Genomic DNA, 17,442 nt, shown 5'->3' with positions numbered 1-17,442 from the left:
AACAAAACATTATGGGGTAACTTCCTGATAAATTGTTTAAATAGATTAGTTAAGAGGCCAGGAGAGACCTCTCTGAGTTCTGGGGTAGTCAGGAAAGGCAAACTTTTAAAGTTAACTTTAAAAGAAAACTTTAAAGAACTCAGGATAAGAAAAAGCACTTTGAGAATAATGTAAGCCAAAGATGTGGATGAAACAAAGATTTCATAGTAGTTTTATTTAAAAAGCTCATAACTTGGTAAGAACACTAATAATGTCAATCAAATGCAAGAATAGGTAAACTAATAGTTGTAAAGTTACACAATGGGATATAATCCAATAATTTAAAAGACTGAACTAATCATGAAACAACATAGATGTAATCTCAAAACATTCAGAAGAATAAACCAGATGGTAAAGAGTACATATAGTATGATTCCATTTCTAGGAAGCTAAAACATAGGCAGTAGGTAGATGGATATAGTGACATATTTGCAAATCAGAACAATACTGCCTCTGGAAGGTGAGGATTGACTGGATGGCAATATTAGAGACATTTCAGTGGTGATGAGAATGCTGTATATCTTGATTGATATGGAGAATTTCTTGGGTGATACATATATCAGCTTGTCAGATTTTATGGGTATTGTTTGTGTAGCTCACTGTGTAAATATCTCAACAATATAACAATATAAAAGCCATCAGTAATCAACATGTCTTATAACAGATACTTTGTTGATTGATTTTCAAGAAATGGTAGGAGGGGCATTTGGATAAGATGCAGAGAATCTTAAAAAGAAAACCATTAAAATAATCCACAAGGGTGAGAAAAAAATCAGAATAATGCTTTAGGGAATTTAATATCCAAGGCTTCAAGAAACCACTCAGCCAGTAACCAATAGCTGAAATAGATTTTAATGCTATATTTTCTGTATGTAATCACACTTGGGTAAAATTGTAGAAGCGAATATTTTAGCTCATCATTTAGTACACACTTCCCTAACAGTAGTATGTTAAAATTTTAACGTGGCCTTTCCTAGTAGGAGTTAAGTCTACTGCATCTGTTAAGAATGGCGGTCACTGAACTTTTGATAATAGCTAGGTAAGTCTACCTAAGCTGGAGGTAGGAGGGGAAACTTGATTTCTAATTTCTCAAATTAAGCCATAATTTCAGTATGAGGTTTTTAAAAAATCTGGCAGAACTATAAATAATGATCTGAGGCAAAAAAAGAAAAAAACGTTGGAGATGAGATGATTTTTTTCTTTTTTTTGTCTCTGAATGCTCCATGGTTCATTCTGATTGGTTTTTGGGTAAGTTTTATTCACTTCTATGAAAAATATCAGAAAAATGCAATAACATAATCCAAGATACTTTCAAAATACATAAAGGCTCTAAGGAAATAAGAAGAAATGATAATGAGCGAAAACAGATGTTTCTTTCTTAGAAGAGTAATTAGAGATAGAAATAGCATCTTGCAGAAAGCAAGAGAGTCTTATCACCAACTCTTCTGGGATTCATTCAGCAAGATAGCTCACAAATATGTGTAAATTTTAAAGCATGAAAAATTGAGGAAGAAATGAAGTTCTATAAGCTCCAGAAAACTATATGTTGATCTCAATCCTGTGCATTGATGGACTAAGCAAAAACCACAAAAGAATCTTCTTATCAACATATTTCTGTATCTGAAATTATATCATAGTAGATTCATTATTTTTGGTTCAAGTGCAATATCTGTGTTTCACTGTGTAAATGTACATTTTTTTTGGAAGTGGCAGTATATATCTTTTTAGAAACTAGCTCTTCCATACTGATGACTTAGTAGGAAAACACAAAAGAAAAATTTGTTGCAAACGAATAATTTGTTGCAAACAAATGGCCTGTTGCATCTTTTTCAGTAAAGAGATACAGCGTGGGTTTCTGTCAACTAGGGAAATTATATCCCTGTTTATATACTATTGAAATTTCTTATTCAGTCCATTCATCAAGGACATTGAATACTCAAGAGGTGTGCAGTAAGATAGGAGACAACCCAGAAAAGGCAGGTAGTAAGGTGGAAAAGGGGCTTCCCTGGTGGCTAAACTGGTAAAGAATCCACCTGTAATATGGGAGACCTGGGTTCGATCCCTGGGTTGGGAAGATCCCCAGGAGAAGGGAAAGGCTACCCACTCCAGTATTTTGGCCTGGAGAATTCCATGGATTGTATAGGTCAGCCTTTCTGATCATTTATTTTTGTCTACTCAAAATAAATGATCTGTGGGGAAAAAATTATTAGGTAGAATATTAATCTTCCTTTGCATAACATATTTGCTCTTTTAAAGTGAAATACAGTTGACATACAATATTATGTTAGTTATAATTTATTTGCTTTTAATATTACTGTTTGGAAGTTTGATCAGGTGCCTTATTCTTTAGTTACAGTTACTTCCTCTGCCCTGTTTTTAGCTCCTTTTTTGACAACCCTCAACACTTCCCCCACCATGGCAGAGGAAGTTAGCCAACAGTGATATTTGATCATTGCAAACTTAACATTCTCAAAACCCTCAGTTTAAAAATTGCATTATAAAGGTAAAATTTTGTTTTTTTTTGCAAAGCAAACTACATGCTTGAAGCCTGTAATCATGGATTCTGCCACTCCATTCCTGTGTTGTTGAAAAAATTGTGTTTATGTTTTTCCATTTTTATTCATTAAGGACAATCTTCCTACTCAATCAGTTCTTAGATCTCCAACTTTAGAAAAAGTTATGGTCTTAATGTTGCTTGCCTGTGTGTGCATATGCATGCATGAATATATGTTTGAATTACAAGGCTCACTGTTTGTTTGGAGTTTTACTAAAGGTCTGCATTTGTAAATCTTTGCTGGTAGTCTTGATGGAACACACACACTGTTGCTATGATTGGTATTTATCAAAAACAGTGAGTCATTTGTTTTTTCCTAATTGACTATCATAGTTAAGGTTAATATATTTTTGTTATACTCTACATATTTCTTAATTTTAGTTTTTAACTCTAAATCATTTTCTTTTATTGGTATGAAAATACCAGTTTAAGGAATTATTCACATATTTTTCTTGATGGCAGAATTAATGGAAGAAAGTGTTGTTTTACTAAGCTGGGTATTGGTTTTATTTGATGACGTTTTAAATTTTCACTTCACTTTTTTAGATTTGTAAGTGTTCACAAAGGTATAACCAGTAATCTGCACATCTACTAGATAAAAATGCTATTTTTATATATTAAAATATTACTGAAAAAATATATTAAAACCAGAAAATCTTGTTTCTACTGTATATTTGTATTCTATCATGAAATTTCCAAATTGACATCTTCATGCTGATAGCTGTGTCATCTGTTTGTAACTTAAAGTGTTCACGTTGTAATGGAAGGACCATAATTGTGATGATATTGGGAAATACCTGTCTCAAGTGCTCTGCTTCTATTGCTAGATTATTGTCATGGAGAACTAGGAATCATCTGAACACACCATTTCACAGTGGCATGGCCCAATGTGCAGCACAGGTGTTTTTCTAATTGTGATCTATTTAGAAGGGATAGGGTTTAATGGCCCAGAAACGTACACTTCACCTCCTTGACCTTGGGCATTCATGTAAGTACTTAGTAAAATTTGTGGGCACATAAATTAACTCCTATAATTGCTGAGAATTGTTTTCTCAAGTTTATATGGCAATGTGTTTCTTTTCTCCTTAATATTTAATATGTGTATTAAAGGAAATTAGATGTATATTTTATCAGGCATCTGATAAAATGAAAAGCTTACAAATTAAAGAACTGATTAATTCTTTCTTCCTCCAAGAAAGTGTGATGAATCCAAAAGCATTCACTAGGAAGTTCTAGCCTGGTATACCAGTTCTCCAGAACTCATTTTCTTTCTTAAGAGTGATAGAAAATTTGAAATATACTGAAGAACCAAAATCTAAGACAGTGATAGCTTTGACAATTATTAAAACATTTTTAGTTGTGTAACAGTCAAATATAAATTTTTAAGAAATTCATTGAACTATGTTGATTAGCTTTTTATTTTACTATATTTTGGAATCCTTACTTTGCTTTGTAGGTCTAAAAAGCCTAAAAGTCCTATTCAGTTTATTATTTTGTACTCCCTCTACCCCTGAAAACATCAAAGTTGAATGATCTTTAAAGTTGCTTTCTTTTAACTTTTGGTAGAATAAAGAGTGAATATATTTTACAAATGCCATTTCTAGAGATAGTGGACTAAGTTATTTTAAACCAAAGTTCCTGTTGAGAACAAGTAGAGAAAATGGACAAAACATAAAAAATTTCTTGAAGGAGTTCAGAAATACCATAGCATCAAGGAGTTACAGGGTCAAAATCAGGAGAGAAAGAAGACCATCTCAGCCAACAAGTAAATAATATCCCAGACATTAAGTAATATAGCTTAAGATACAGTAAAGGGAAAAATAGAAAAAATAAAAAGAAGTGCACAAACACATAATTATCATGGGATATTTAAACACATCTTTCCTTGTAACTAATAGACCAAATAGACAAAAATAAGTGTACAGCGGATATGACCAACAGAGTAAGTCCTCTGTGCTACTCTGGAAGCTGTCTAGGAGATCAAACAGCTCGCTGTGTCTTGAGAAGCTATTGTCAACTTGAGAGGGCATGTGTGCCTTTTCCTTCTTTTATGCCTCACTTGTTTTTTTTTTTTTTTCACTTACTTTTGCTGCCTTGGGTTGCACCATGCAGAATTGGCACCTATTGGCTCTGTTCATAGGGAACTGGGATTAAGAAAGTATGAAAGTGAAAGTCACTCAGCCATGTCTGACTCTTTGCGACCCCAGGGACTATACAGCCCATGGAATTCTCCAGGCCAGAATACTGGAGTGGGTAGCTTTTCCCTTCTCCAGGGAATCTCCCCAACCCAGGGATTGAACCCAGGTCTCCCATATTACAGGTGGATTCTTTACCAGCTGAGCCACAAGGGAAGCCCAAGAAAGTATGTTATCCTTTAATAACAATGTTTATTTGAAAAATACAAGATTACTTAAAAAAAAAAAGATTACTTCAGACCTTCTTGCCAAGCAATGAAAATACCCCAGATGTTAAGCTCTCTCTGTAGGTAACATAGAGATTAGAGTATTAACAAGAGAGAGAAATACTGGGCAATAGTTTAACAATGGCAAGAGCATGAAACTTTATCAATATTGTAGGAAAAAAAAAAAACCCACTCTAAAAAAATGTATCAATGTTCCTAACATCAATGCCACACTAAAAGGCAAGAACAACATTCTAGTCCCATAGAATGAACACAAAATAGAAGACATGCAAAGAGTAATCTGTGGAATCATGAGTAATTAAGCAGTAAAGAGTATTTAGCAAAAACTATTTTGGGTAAAATTTAGGAAATCTCCAAAGACATAAAATGTCCATTCATTTCAGGGTAAAGTACCTTATAATGTACTATAATTAAGAGAATTCCTGAAAATTTAAGCCAAATGTTTGATATCAATCTTAAAATACACATTTTCCCCTCAAGCAAATTCAATAAAACATTTTCATGGAAATTAATTTGAGAAAGTAGATTTTACAGCAGACAAGTGCCTAAAGAGTTAGCATATGGTCCAAATGCAGCTCTGGGAAAATGCTGAATTCTAATCCGTTTGCTTCCTTAGATGAATCAGTGTCTCCTCCAAACAAATTGATCGCTTAATTCCTGAGTTTATTTATATTCCTATCTTTAATGAATATGCACATTTCTGAAGTTCTTTGAAAATATTATCTAAAACAATAATGCCTGCGGTGCTTGTCTGTGTGATTCCCAGATATTTATTGTGACCTTCAGCTATTCATAGTTCCAGAGTGGCTTTTCCTGTAGCACAAAACATCTCTCAAGCCCACGTTCACCCCAAACTCCATACATCCCGAAATACACAAACCATATCCTACTCTTAATGAATCCCCATTATGTACACCATTGTGTCCGAGTCCTTTCTTCTAAAAAACTAGGATTATCTTTCCAGGCTCACCTCACACCATTTCCTTCCGTACACCTTGCACTTAGGTTCAATAGTGTTATTGAATATTCCCCCCAAATAGTCTTTATTTTCTCACTTCTTTGTCTCTTTTTCTCATTTCCCTTTTAATTGATATTGCTACCTGATGAAACCCATATGGTATTTTTTAAGTTATATTTTATCACTTCTTAATACTTTTTCCCTGAGCTCCTCAAGATAATACCTTTTATATATTCCCATTTTACATTGTATTGCTGTTATTGGTGAATCATTTTTATTGCTTTGCTAGATTAAAAGTTCATTTCAGTAATTTAGAATATTTTATTTCTCTTAATCTCTTTTACAGCACATAGCATAATACTGATTCATGAACATGAACATCTGGGTCTCCTTATAAACTAACAAAAAACATAATAAATTACATATTTTTTATTATATATATTTAAAGCTATTTGGGGAAATAAGCAGATTTTTTTTTTTCTTAGTGAGGAAAGGTTTTCTTGAGAAATGTCAAACAATCATACCTTAAAAATTTAATACAGTATTATCTTAATGCTTAATTATCAAAATAAATGTCAACTAATGAATGTTCATTTTTGCCTGACAAACAAAAGCAATACTATATTAGGGTAAGGAAGGATGCTGATAATGCTGAGACTTAAGATGAAGAAAAAATCATCTTGATATTTTAGTTATGAAAGTGGAGATTAAAAAGTGAATTGTTTTGAGGGCTCTCATATATAACATTATTAACTACTTCAGTTGAAATTCTCAAAATAAGTAAGAACGTTTCTAAAAGGTAAGATCTGATCACAATGAGCCCATTTATTTTGACTTACCTCTGAGCACTTGTTAGCTCTAATTTGTTAATGAACTTATAAAGTGCCTTGTGTAAACTCTTGGACATGAAATTGCCATGTGAATTGGATAATTGCCATGCTTGGGTGGAGTAAGAACACAGACCTCACTTTCAGCCACATTCTTTAATTCATTTTTTTAAAGCTTATTTGTTGGTCCACTACATAGAAAAGTGCGTAAGATTGGCAACCAAGTAAGTATGTAGTGATGATGATAAAACTTAAATCTCTAAAAGTTATTTATACCTTTTATCTAGGCCATTTTATTAACATTTGCATGCTAAGTATCAGATCAGATCAGATCAGATCAGTCGCTCAGTCGCGTCTGACTCTTTGCGACCCCATGAATCGCAGCAGGCCAGGCCTCCCTGTCCATCACCAACTCCCGGAGTTACTCAGACTCACGTCCATCGAGTCAGTGATGCCATCCAGCCATCTCAGCCTCTGTCGTCCCCTTCTCCTCCTGCCCCCAATCCCTCCCAGCATCAGAGTCTCTTTCCAATGAGTCAACTCTTTGCATGAGGTGGCCAAAGTACTGGAGTTTCAGCTTTAGCATCATTCCTTCCAAAGAAATCCCAGGGCTGATCTCCTTCAAAATGGACTGGTTGGATCTCCTTGCAGTCCAAGGGACTCTCAGGAGTCTTCTCCAACACCACAGTTCAAAAGCATCAATTCTTCGGCGCTCAGCCTTCTTCACAGTCCAACTCTCACATCCATACATGACCACAGGAAAAACCAGAGCCTTGACTAGACGAACCTTTGTTGGCAAAGTAATATCTCTGCTTTTGAATATGCTATCTAGGTTGGTCATAACTTTCCTTCCAAGGAGTAAGCGTCTTTTAATTTCATGGCTGCAGTCAAGATCTGTAGTGATTTTGGAGCCCAGAAAAATAAAGTCTGCCACTGTTTCCACTGTTTCCCCATCTATTTCCCATGAAGTCATGGGACTGGATGCCATGATCTTCGTTTTCTGAATTTTGAGCTTTAAGCCAACTTTTTCACTCTCCACTTTCACTTTCATCAAGAGGCTTTTTAGTTCCTCTTCACTTTCTGCCATAAGGGTGGTGTCATCTGCATATCTGAGGTTACTGATATTTCTCCCGGCAATCTTGATTCCAGCTTGTGTCTCTTCCAGTCCAGCGTTTCTCATGATGTACTCTGCATATAAGTTAAATAAACAGGGTGACAATATACAGCCTTGACATACTCCTTTTCCTATTTGGAACCAGCATGCTAAGTATAGTTAGGATAATTTTATATGGAGTTTAACAAATCAGTGAAGTTGTATCAGTTTGAGTCATCTGAGCTACTTTTGAGACTACTAAGAAAAGCATTATTTCATTTCATCATACCTACAGGCACTAACATTTATAAGTTTTTAATCCAACATGTATTTGTTGAACCTGTGTCTACATTATGTTGCATGGTATCTAAAGAATTATTTTTCTTCTAAACATGATGGTTGAACTATAAATCTATTATTATTACAGGAATAACAGAAAAGAAGAGCTGTAATATTGAAAACTGTTACCATGAATTTATTCTGGTTGTCACAAAATTGTAGACATGCTGTTCAATCCTAATTCTCACCTCAAGTTTTTCTTGTAGAAGAAAAAGAACTTTTGTGCATTGTTGGTGATAATATTCACTACTCTGTATTAAGTGTTCAAAAGTAGTTTCTGAAGAAGCAAATAACAAGTCACAGAAAGTATGAGAAGTAATCATTGCTTAATGTGTTGATGACTATACCACCATGCTGAAGTGGTTTTGTATTGACTCAGCTTGCAGATCCAATACTTCAACACATTTAAAAAGACTTGAAATCATTCTCTCTCTGACCACCAGAGCGGAAACTGCTGTTTTCCCAATCATTAAAGAATAAAGAATGGTTATATTTTGCTGAAAACATCCATTCATCAGGATCCACTCTGGTGTGATGCCTGCCCAGGAAGACCATCACAAAACTAGCTGTAATACTGTTTTCTTGCATAAACAGCACTGTTGTAGAAGACATGTGAGGAATAATTTTATCAGAGCAGCAGAGGTCCTGCCCTCTGGTTAGGACAGACTTGTGATAGGACTTTAAAATAACTAAAAATCAAGTTTCATGTGCATTTCTCATTATCGGAAAAGAATGTGCAACTTCCAAATGTATTTCCAAATAAATCACTGTCAGTTATTTTGTTTATCTTGTAATTAGTGCTGTCTTCAATAAATACTTTTAAGATGTATATTTCTTTTTTTTTTGCCATATGGTAGTGCAGTATTTTATTTATTCTGTCCATTAGTAACTACTATTTGATAACATTTATAATATTAATAGAACTTAATATAAAAGAAGTTCAATCTACATTTTTTTAAATATTTCAATACTGGATATTAATCTGAAAGATAGTCAAAATTAGTATGGTCAACTCTTTATGTCAAAATTTATAATAAATGTTTGGTATTAGTCCACATACAATTAAGTTTTTGGTGGAAAGTTATTTGGCTGGAAGAAAGAACATTTGGTTTACTTCACTAATGGGAATCTCTCTTAGTGCTGGGATGGCCTCTACTTGGTCTTTCTTCTGCTGTTGATTTTGGCATAGTTATCTGTGATAGTATGAATGGAATCGAGTGGAGAGGTACTCATCATGTTTGTTCCAAATAAGAGGATGTAACCGATGACTACGGTAATGAGGAGGTACGCAGGCAGAGCAACGGCCCAATACTTTTGAGGCCAGTAAGTTAAGCCTAAGGAGTTTAGCCAAGATTCAGGAATAAAAGCCCATACAAGATCCAGTATGAAGCCAAACTGGGAGCTTAAGAAAAGAACAAAGCCATAAATCGCTTTTTCTTGCAATGGCGACAGTGCATTTTCCACCATTTCCCCTGTGGCTTTAGACATTTTGCTTGCACACTTGCACCGAGCACCCAAACGTCACCTGCACGAGCAACCAGCCCCCTAGCCTCACGTGCACACGCACATCCTGCAGTGGAAGGTGGGGGAGGTCAGGGGAAAGCAGGGTGGGGGAACTGAACGCCACCCCAACTCTACAGGCTTCACCGCTGTGAGAACAGAGAAGGAAGGACCTAAGATTTATATTTCTAATAAAAGATTTTTTTTTTTTTGGTAAAAATTCAAATAAGTACAAAGATGAGACAGTAATGTTTAGAGGATGTTGGCTAAGGATGAAAATTAGTTGAATTAGCACTATGCCAAGAAACTCTAAGATCTTTTGCATTTTATAGAAATACGGTTTCTATATGAACTGGGTTTGGGAATTGTATGTATGTCACCTTTTAGTTCTTCCAAAGATTTACTAGACTTCTTATGTTCTCTCTCAAATGATATGGTTCATTCTTTAATGTGCTGTGTTCTTTTCCCTAATTACAACTCTTCCTGAATCAAAGTTTTACCAAGCCCATACTACCTGGAATAGATAAAAGTCCGTCTTAGTATTTGCTTTGAAATATATTTTCTTTATATCTCATATTTCAATTTTTCACTATTCATTTTTTCTTTTGCTTCTAAGAATTGACACGCTATGGATTTTTTTCAACATGTTCTGCCACACCTGATGAGAAGGAACTTACTTCATTGACTTCTTCCTGTTTGACTATGTCACAAATAACTACACAGTCATAATTTTTGCTTGATTTCCTGTCTTTGTTGTTCAGTTGCTTAGTCATGTCCAACTCTTTGGGGCCCCGTGGACTGCAGCACACCAGGCTTCCCTGTCTTTCACCAACTCCTGGAACTTGTTCAATCCATTAACTTGGTGATGCCATCAAACCATCTCATCCTTTGTTGCCCCCTTCTTCTCCTGCCTTCGATCCTTCTCAGCATCAGGGTCTTTTCCAATGAGTTGGCTCTTCATATCAGGTGGCCAAAGTACTGGAGCTTCAGTATCAGTTCTTCCAATGAATATTCAGGATTGATTTCCTTTAGGACTGACTGGTTTGATCTCCTTGCAGTCCAAGGGGCACTCAAGAGTCTTCTCCAACACCACAGTTCAAAAGCATCAATTCTTCAGGACTCAGCCTGAATTATGGTCCAACTCTCACAGCCATACATGACTGCTGGAAACACCATAGCTTTGACTAGACAGACCTTTGTTGGTAAAGTAATATCTCTGCTTTTTAATATGCTGTCTAGGTTTGTCATAGCTTTTCTTCCAAGGAGACAGTGTCTTTTAATTTCATGGCTGCAGTCACCACCCGCAGTGATTTTGGAACTGAAGAAAATAAAGTCTGTCACTATTTCCATTGTTTTCTCACCCCATTTGCCATGGAGTGATGGGACCAGATGCCATGACCTTAGTTTTTTGAATGTTGAGTTTTAAGCCAGCTTTTTTTACTCTCCTCTTTCACTTTTATCAAGAGGCTCTTTAGTCCCTCTTCACTTTCTGCCATAAGGGTGATGTTATCTGCATATTTGAGATTATTCATATTTCTCCTGGAAATGTTGATTCCACCTTGTGAGTCATCTGGCCCAGCATTTTGCATGATGTACTCTACAAATAAGTTTAATAAACAAGGTGACAATATACAGCCTTGATGTACTCCTTCCCAATTTGGAACCAGTCCATTGTTCCATGTCTGGTTCTAACTGTTGCTTCTTGACCTGCATACAGGTTTCTTAGGAGGCAGGTAAGGTGGTCTGGTATTCACATCTCTTGAAGAATTTTCCACACTATGTTACTATCCACACAGTCAAAGGCTTTAGTGTAGTCAATAAAGCAGAAGTAGATGTTTTTCTGGAATTCTCTTGCTTTTTCTATGATCCAACAGAGGTTGGCATTTGATCTGTGGTTCCTCTGCCTTTTCTAAATAGGATTTGAACATCTGAAAGTGTTCACATACTGTTGAACATCTTGGTTCACATACTGTTGAAGCCTAGCTTGGAGAATTTTGAGTATTACTTTGTTGGCGTGTGAAATGAGTGGAATTGTATAATAGTTTGAACATTCTTTGGCATTGCCCTTCTCTGGGATTGGAATGAAAACTGACTGTTTACAGTCCTGTGGCCACTGCTGAGTTTTCCAAATTTGTTGGCATAATGAGTGCAGCACTTTAACAGTATTATCTTTTAGGATTTGAAATAATTCAGCTGGAATTCCATCACCTCCACTATCTTTGTTTTTTATAGTGATGCTTCCGAAGGCCCACTTGACTTCACACTCCAGGATGTTTGGCTCTAGGCGAGTGATCATACCATCGTGGTTATCTGGGTCACTGAGATCTTTTTTATATAGTTCAGTACATTCTTGCCACCTCTTCTTAGTATCTTCTATTGTTAGATCCATTCCATTTCTGATCTTTATTTTTCCCATCTTTGCATGAAATATTCCCTGTCTTTAGATTTAAAAAATACATGAAAGATACAATAAGAAGGAGGCAGGGCTTTGGCTTAACTTAGTAATAACTCTCTCTGTAACTCTTGAAAATGTCTAATTTTCTGTTTTTTTGATAGACTTAAAATTGCATGTGGAGAAGGTAATGGCAGCCCACTCCAGCATACTTGTCTGGAGAATTCCATGGTTGGAAGAAACTGGTGGGCTACAGTCCATGATGTCGCAAAGAATCAGGCACGACTGAGTGACTTTCACTTCACAAGCATATGCCATGTTGCTTTGTGTGTCTTTAAACATTTAAATAAATCATGCTTTTATATATTGGCATTTATCTTGATTTTTTTATTCAACATTATGTTTTTGATATTTATGCAGGTTGCTACATTCAGATTTAATTAAGTCCTTGCCATAGTAAAAGATATGTTAACTTTTAGATGTATCAATATAATATGAATGTCTTTAATCCTTCTCTAGGATCACTTTTTACTATTAAAGCATGTAGCACAGGGAACTATTATCAATATCTTTAATAACCTGTAATGGAAAAGAATCTAAAAAGAAAGTATACCTATATCTTAATCTCTTTGCTGTGAACCTGGAACTAACACAACACTGTAAATTATATTTCCATAAAAATTAAAAAATCTAAGCCTCTTTCCTCAGTGACTGCATGTGGTCCAGGCCTCTCCCAAAATTTTATCTAAGGATTCCCAATAATGCTTTCACCCAATCAGTTGTCAATTATCAAGAACTTATGAGCTTGCAATGATTGCTGTAAAAGATATTTGTTGATGTGCTCCTAGAAAAGAAAAAGTATGCTTGAGTGAAATAAATTAGCTCCAAATAAAAAAATCTTATTTGACAGACTTTTACAAAACTGTTCATATTTTTCTAAGTTCAGCTAGAAGGAGGAGTCTGTCACTAGAATTAAAAATAACTCTGTTCCCAGAATTCCATAATGGGTAAGAAAGTTCAAAAGAATAAAAATGTTTAAAGATAATACTGCTACTGCTACAAAAAGGCTTTAGATATATTAACTATTTTGAAGATGAGTTCTATTTTACCCGCCTTTATTGTGTCTAATAATCATATAAAACAAGGACCTGGAAATTAATAATGAAGGTATAAAATGTTACACTGAAATTATGGGTTTAATAGAATTTCTAAAATTTGAAGCTCCTGGAAAACACATTTTCCCACTTTGTGATGTATTAGATGACCCCTTTTTGTTGTGCCTTTTACCACCATTTAGAAAAGTTGAATGGCATGCTTTATTTTCTGTCTCCTTTTTTTCATCTATTATTTCAGGTATTGTGGCATATTTTGTTGGCAACGGATGACATAACTTTTGTTCTCTCTAAAGGAAGTATCTTTACTTTTGTCATGGGGCTGAGGAAACTTTTACTTTTTAAAATGAATCTGGTCCATGGACAGGTGGTGTGCTGAGCTTTAAACAGCTTGATGAATGATTTGGCTCTGCAGAGCAGTGTCAAATAATGTATTTCAGTTGGCAGTCTCAATGAAACAGAATAAGGCAGTCGGTTTTCCGTTATATATTAGTCCTTGCACCCACTCGACTTCCAGCTGTGCATGCTAGGCATAAATCCTACCCTTCCTTTACCTGTGCCAGTAATTCACCCAGAGCTTCCCATTTGAGTCTGTTTACCTAATGATTGCACTCACCATCAGGAGCCATCCTGTCACTGGGGCAGATATATGTTCTTTACCTGCTGATGTATTAAGTCGTGTGATTGTAATCAACCAATATTCTGGATTAATTATGGAGGATAAAGGGAGTTAATGCTTTTTAAAGTCCTCTGTTATGAGATAGATGCTTTAATTTTAAGAAGCTGGTGAATTTACACGTATACTTCAGTTAAGTGTAACCACAATAATAAGTGTAACAATATTTATATCAACTTTTCACTGTATCTTGTCTAGAATTATACTTTGGTTAGTATTATAGGTAAAAATTATTTGTTTGTTTTTGCTTTTTTTTCTTATTTATAAACAAATAGTGTAAAAATCTGTTTATTTAAAGGAGTAATATTATTCAAGGGCACTGAAAGCTTTATGACACAATATTTGCCTTTTAATTTTATCCTGTAGATCACAGGGAGGTGTTTAAAGAGAAAAGTTTAGTTTTTATCACTACCACTGCTACTGTTACTACAATTGCCACTTTCCCTCCCTCCCTCTTCCCCTCCTGCTCCATTATTATTATTATCATAATCATTATCATCATTATATTAATTCATGACAGTGCTCTTCTGGAATAATAGAGGATATATTTGAAGGATGACCAAATGATGGAAAATAGGAACAAAAAAGACTCATTTGGAGTGGTGTTAATAATTTTGGGGGGAATATGTGGACTGTGGAAATTAGATAATTTTTGAGAGATTTTTGAATTAGAATCTTTTAGCTGATCAAATGAGAAGAAGGGGTTGAATAGAGGGAGAGAGCAAGATGCTAGTAATTATAGCAAGATGTAGAAGTGAAGGAGGCAGATGATAAACTTAGTCTGAGGTAAATTTTGAGGTAAATGTTAGATACCAATGTACAGTAGACAGTTTAGACGCATAATCTTGGACTTGAGTAAATAGGTTAGGGCTAAGGGTCTGCACTGGAAATCATGAAAGTGAAAGTCACAGGGAGTAGATTTGGTGACTGAAAGAATGAAAAGCAGAAGATTTCTGAATTTTCATATAAAAGATTGGCAGATATGCTGCTGAATATGATAGTCACTGGCTTCTTGTGGCTATGGAACATTTGAAATATTATGAACTGAGATGTACTTTAAGTGTAAAATGTACATCATGAAAATTTAGGACAAAAATACATCTCATTAACAATGTTTAAATTGATCACGTATTTTGATCATTGTTTAATTGAACAAATCCAAAAATTTTAAAATTCATTTCACTACTTAATATAGCTACTATACAACTTTATTCATGTGGCTTGTGTTGTATTTCTACTGAATAGTATTTTTCTACAGACTAAAATCCTAATGCTTTTGCATGACTATGAGTCATGTTACCATACCAAATTCATTTTTTGTTCTTTCCATGTCTTCTCCATACAGCCAGCTGTGAGTTAGGGCCCTTCCATATCATGTTGTTTCAAATCTGCAGCCTTTTATACACTTTGCTCCCAATTTGGGGAATGCCCAGCTCTTTCTTGTAAATTTTTGTCCTTTTAGGTTGGCTTTTCAAAGAGAAGACACTTAAATTTAATAATTAAAAAATATTATTAGAGATTTTTGGAACTATTTTTGAAGAAATAGAGGACAGAATAATAAAATGAGTCCATGTACACATCATCCCATTTTGCTAATATCAACTCATGTCCAATCTTGTTATCCCTATAATTAGCAACGTTGGCTCAGATCATTTTAAAGAAACCCCCGGATACAATTTACATTCATTTATAAATATTTAAATGTGTATTTCTAAAACAATGAGGACTATTTATAATACCAATAATCATATTTCTTTAGTATCATTGAACATAAGTGATGAAGTTTTTAAATTGTTTTTCCAAATTGATTGTTTAAATAGAATCCAAATAAGGTCTTTATATTGCAATTAGTTGATTAGATTCTCAGTCTTATAGGTTCTCTGTCCATCTGTTTTTTTTTAATGTAATTTTTTTTTGTAGAAGAAACTGAGTCATTAGACTTAATATAATTTTCATAATCTATATTTGAATATTTTTTCCATCTCCAGTATTCAGTATGTTTCTCTACGTGTTGTTACTTCTAGAAACACCATTAGATTCAGATCTTTCTCTTAAAGAATACATCACTGGTGATGTGTGCTTCCAGTTCCATTAGGAGGTACATGTTTTCTAGCATTTTAGTTTTCTTTAAAGTGATCGTTAGCAGCCACTGAGTCCATTCTGAAGGAGATCAGCCCTGGGATTTCTTTGGAAGGAATGATGCTAAAGCTGAAACTCCAGTACTTTGGCCACCTCATGCGAAGAGTTGACTCATTGGAAAAGAACCTGATGCTGGAAGGGATTGGGGGCAGGAGGAGAAGGGGACGACAGAGGATGAGATGGCTGGATGGCATCACTGACTCGATGGACGTGAGTCTGAGTGAACTCCGGGAGCTGGTGATGGACAGGGAGGCCTGTTGTGCTGCGATTCATGGGGTTGCAAAGAGTCAGACACGACTTAACGACTGAACTGAACTGATGATCTTTGAGTGCATTTGTTACTTAGGATTTATAAACTGGTAATTCAAAAATTTTGTCATTCCTCAGTTTTTAGCTAAATAGTTCTATAAAGAGAAATCCTTCCTCATCAACTAATTGATATATTTTAGGATCTGTTTAATGTATGATTTTTTACCTACCATATATTTTTTTAAAACAAAGCTTTACTAGCATTCTTTATAAAATTAATTTTTATAGGGGTAAGTGATTTACAATGTTGTATGAGTCTCCTGTACAGAAAGTAAATCAGTTATACATGTAGATATATCTACTCTTTAAGATTTTTTTCCTGTATAAGTCATTACAGAGTTTTGTATAGAATTCCCTGTGTTAAATAGAAGGTTCTTGTTATTTATCTATATGCAGTAGTGTGTATATGTCCATCCCAATCTCCCAGTTTATCCCTACTCACCCCTTTCCCCTAGGTAACCATAAGTTTGCTTTCTGTATCTGTAACTCTTTCTGTTCTGTAAATAAGTTCATTTGTACTATATTATTTTTTGGATTCACATATAAACAATATCGTATGATATTTATCTTTCTCTGACTTATTTCACTCAGTATGACAATCTCTCTATCCATCTCACTGTAAATGGCATTATTTTGTTCTTTTTTATGGCTTAGTAATATTCCACTGTGTATATGTACCACATCTTGTTTACCCATTCATCTGTCAATAGACATTTAGTTTGTTTCAATGTCCTTGCTATTGTAAATAATGCTGCAGTGAACACTGGAGTGCATGTATATCTTATTGAATTATGGTTTTCTTCAGATATATGCCCAGGAATGGAATTTCTGGATCATATAATAGCTCTGTTTTAGTTTTTTAAGGAACCTTTATAGCATTCTGCATAGTAGCTATGCCAATTTATATTTCCACCAACAGTATTAGAGGGTTCCCTTTTCTTCACACCTCTTCCAGCATTTATTGTTTGTAGATTTTTTTTGATGATGGCTGTTCTGACCACTATAAGATGGTATCTTATGTAGTTTTGATTTAAAACTTGGGTCTCCTACATTGCAGGTAGATTCTTTACAGTCTGAGCCAT

General features: G+C 34.7%; 1 long non-coding RNA gene and 1 pseudogene across 1 annotated transcript in view; one reads left to right on the top strand and one right to left on the bottom strand.

The window, feature by feature from the left end:
• LOC139186896 (uncharacterized) overlaps positions 1-17,442 on the top strand; it is a 480,041-nt gene that overhangs the window by 165,624 nt on the left and 296,975 nt on the right. The window lies entirely within an intron of this gene.
• On the bottom strand, positions 9,254-9,699 carry LOC109576317 (phosphatidylinositol N-acetylglucosaminyltransferase subunit P pseudogene; annotated as a pseudogene).

Source organism: Bos indicus, chromosome 2, assembly GCF_029378745.1.
Source record: "Bos indicus isolate NIAB-ARS_2022 breed Sahiwal x Tharparkar chromosome 2, NIAB-ARS_B.indTharparkar_mat_pri_1.0, whole genome shotgun sequence".
NCBI classification, from domain to species: domain Eukaryota; kingdom Metazoa; phylum Chordata; class Mammalia; order Artiodactyla; family Bovidae; genus Bos; species Bos indicus.
The sequence above is the reverse complement of the archived record's forward strand: the minus strand, read 5'-3'. Positions and strand labels throughout refer to the sequence as shown.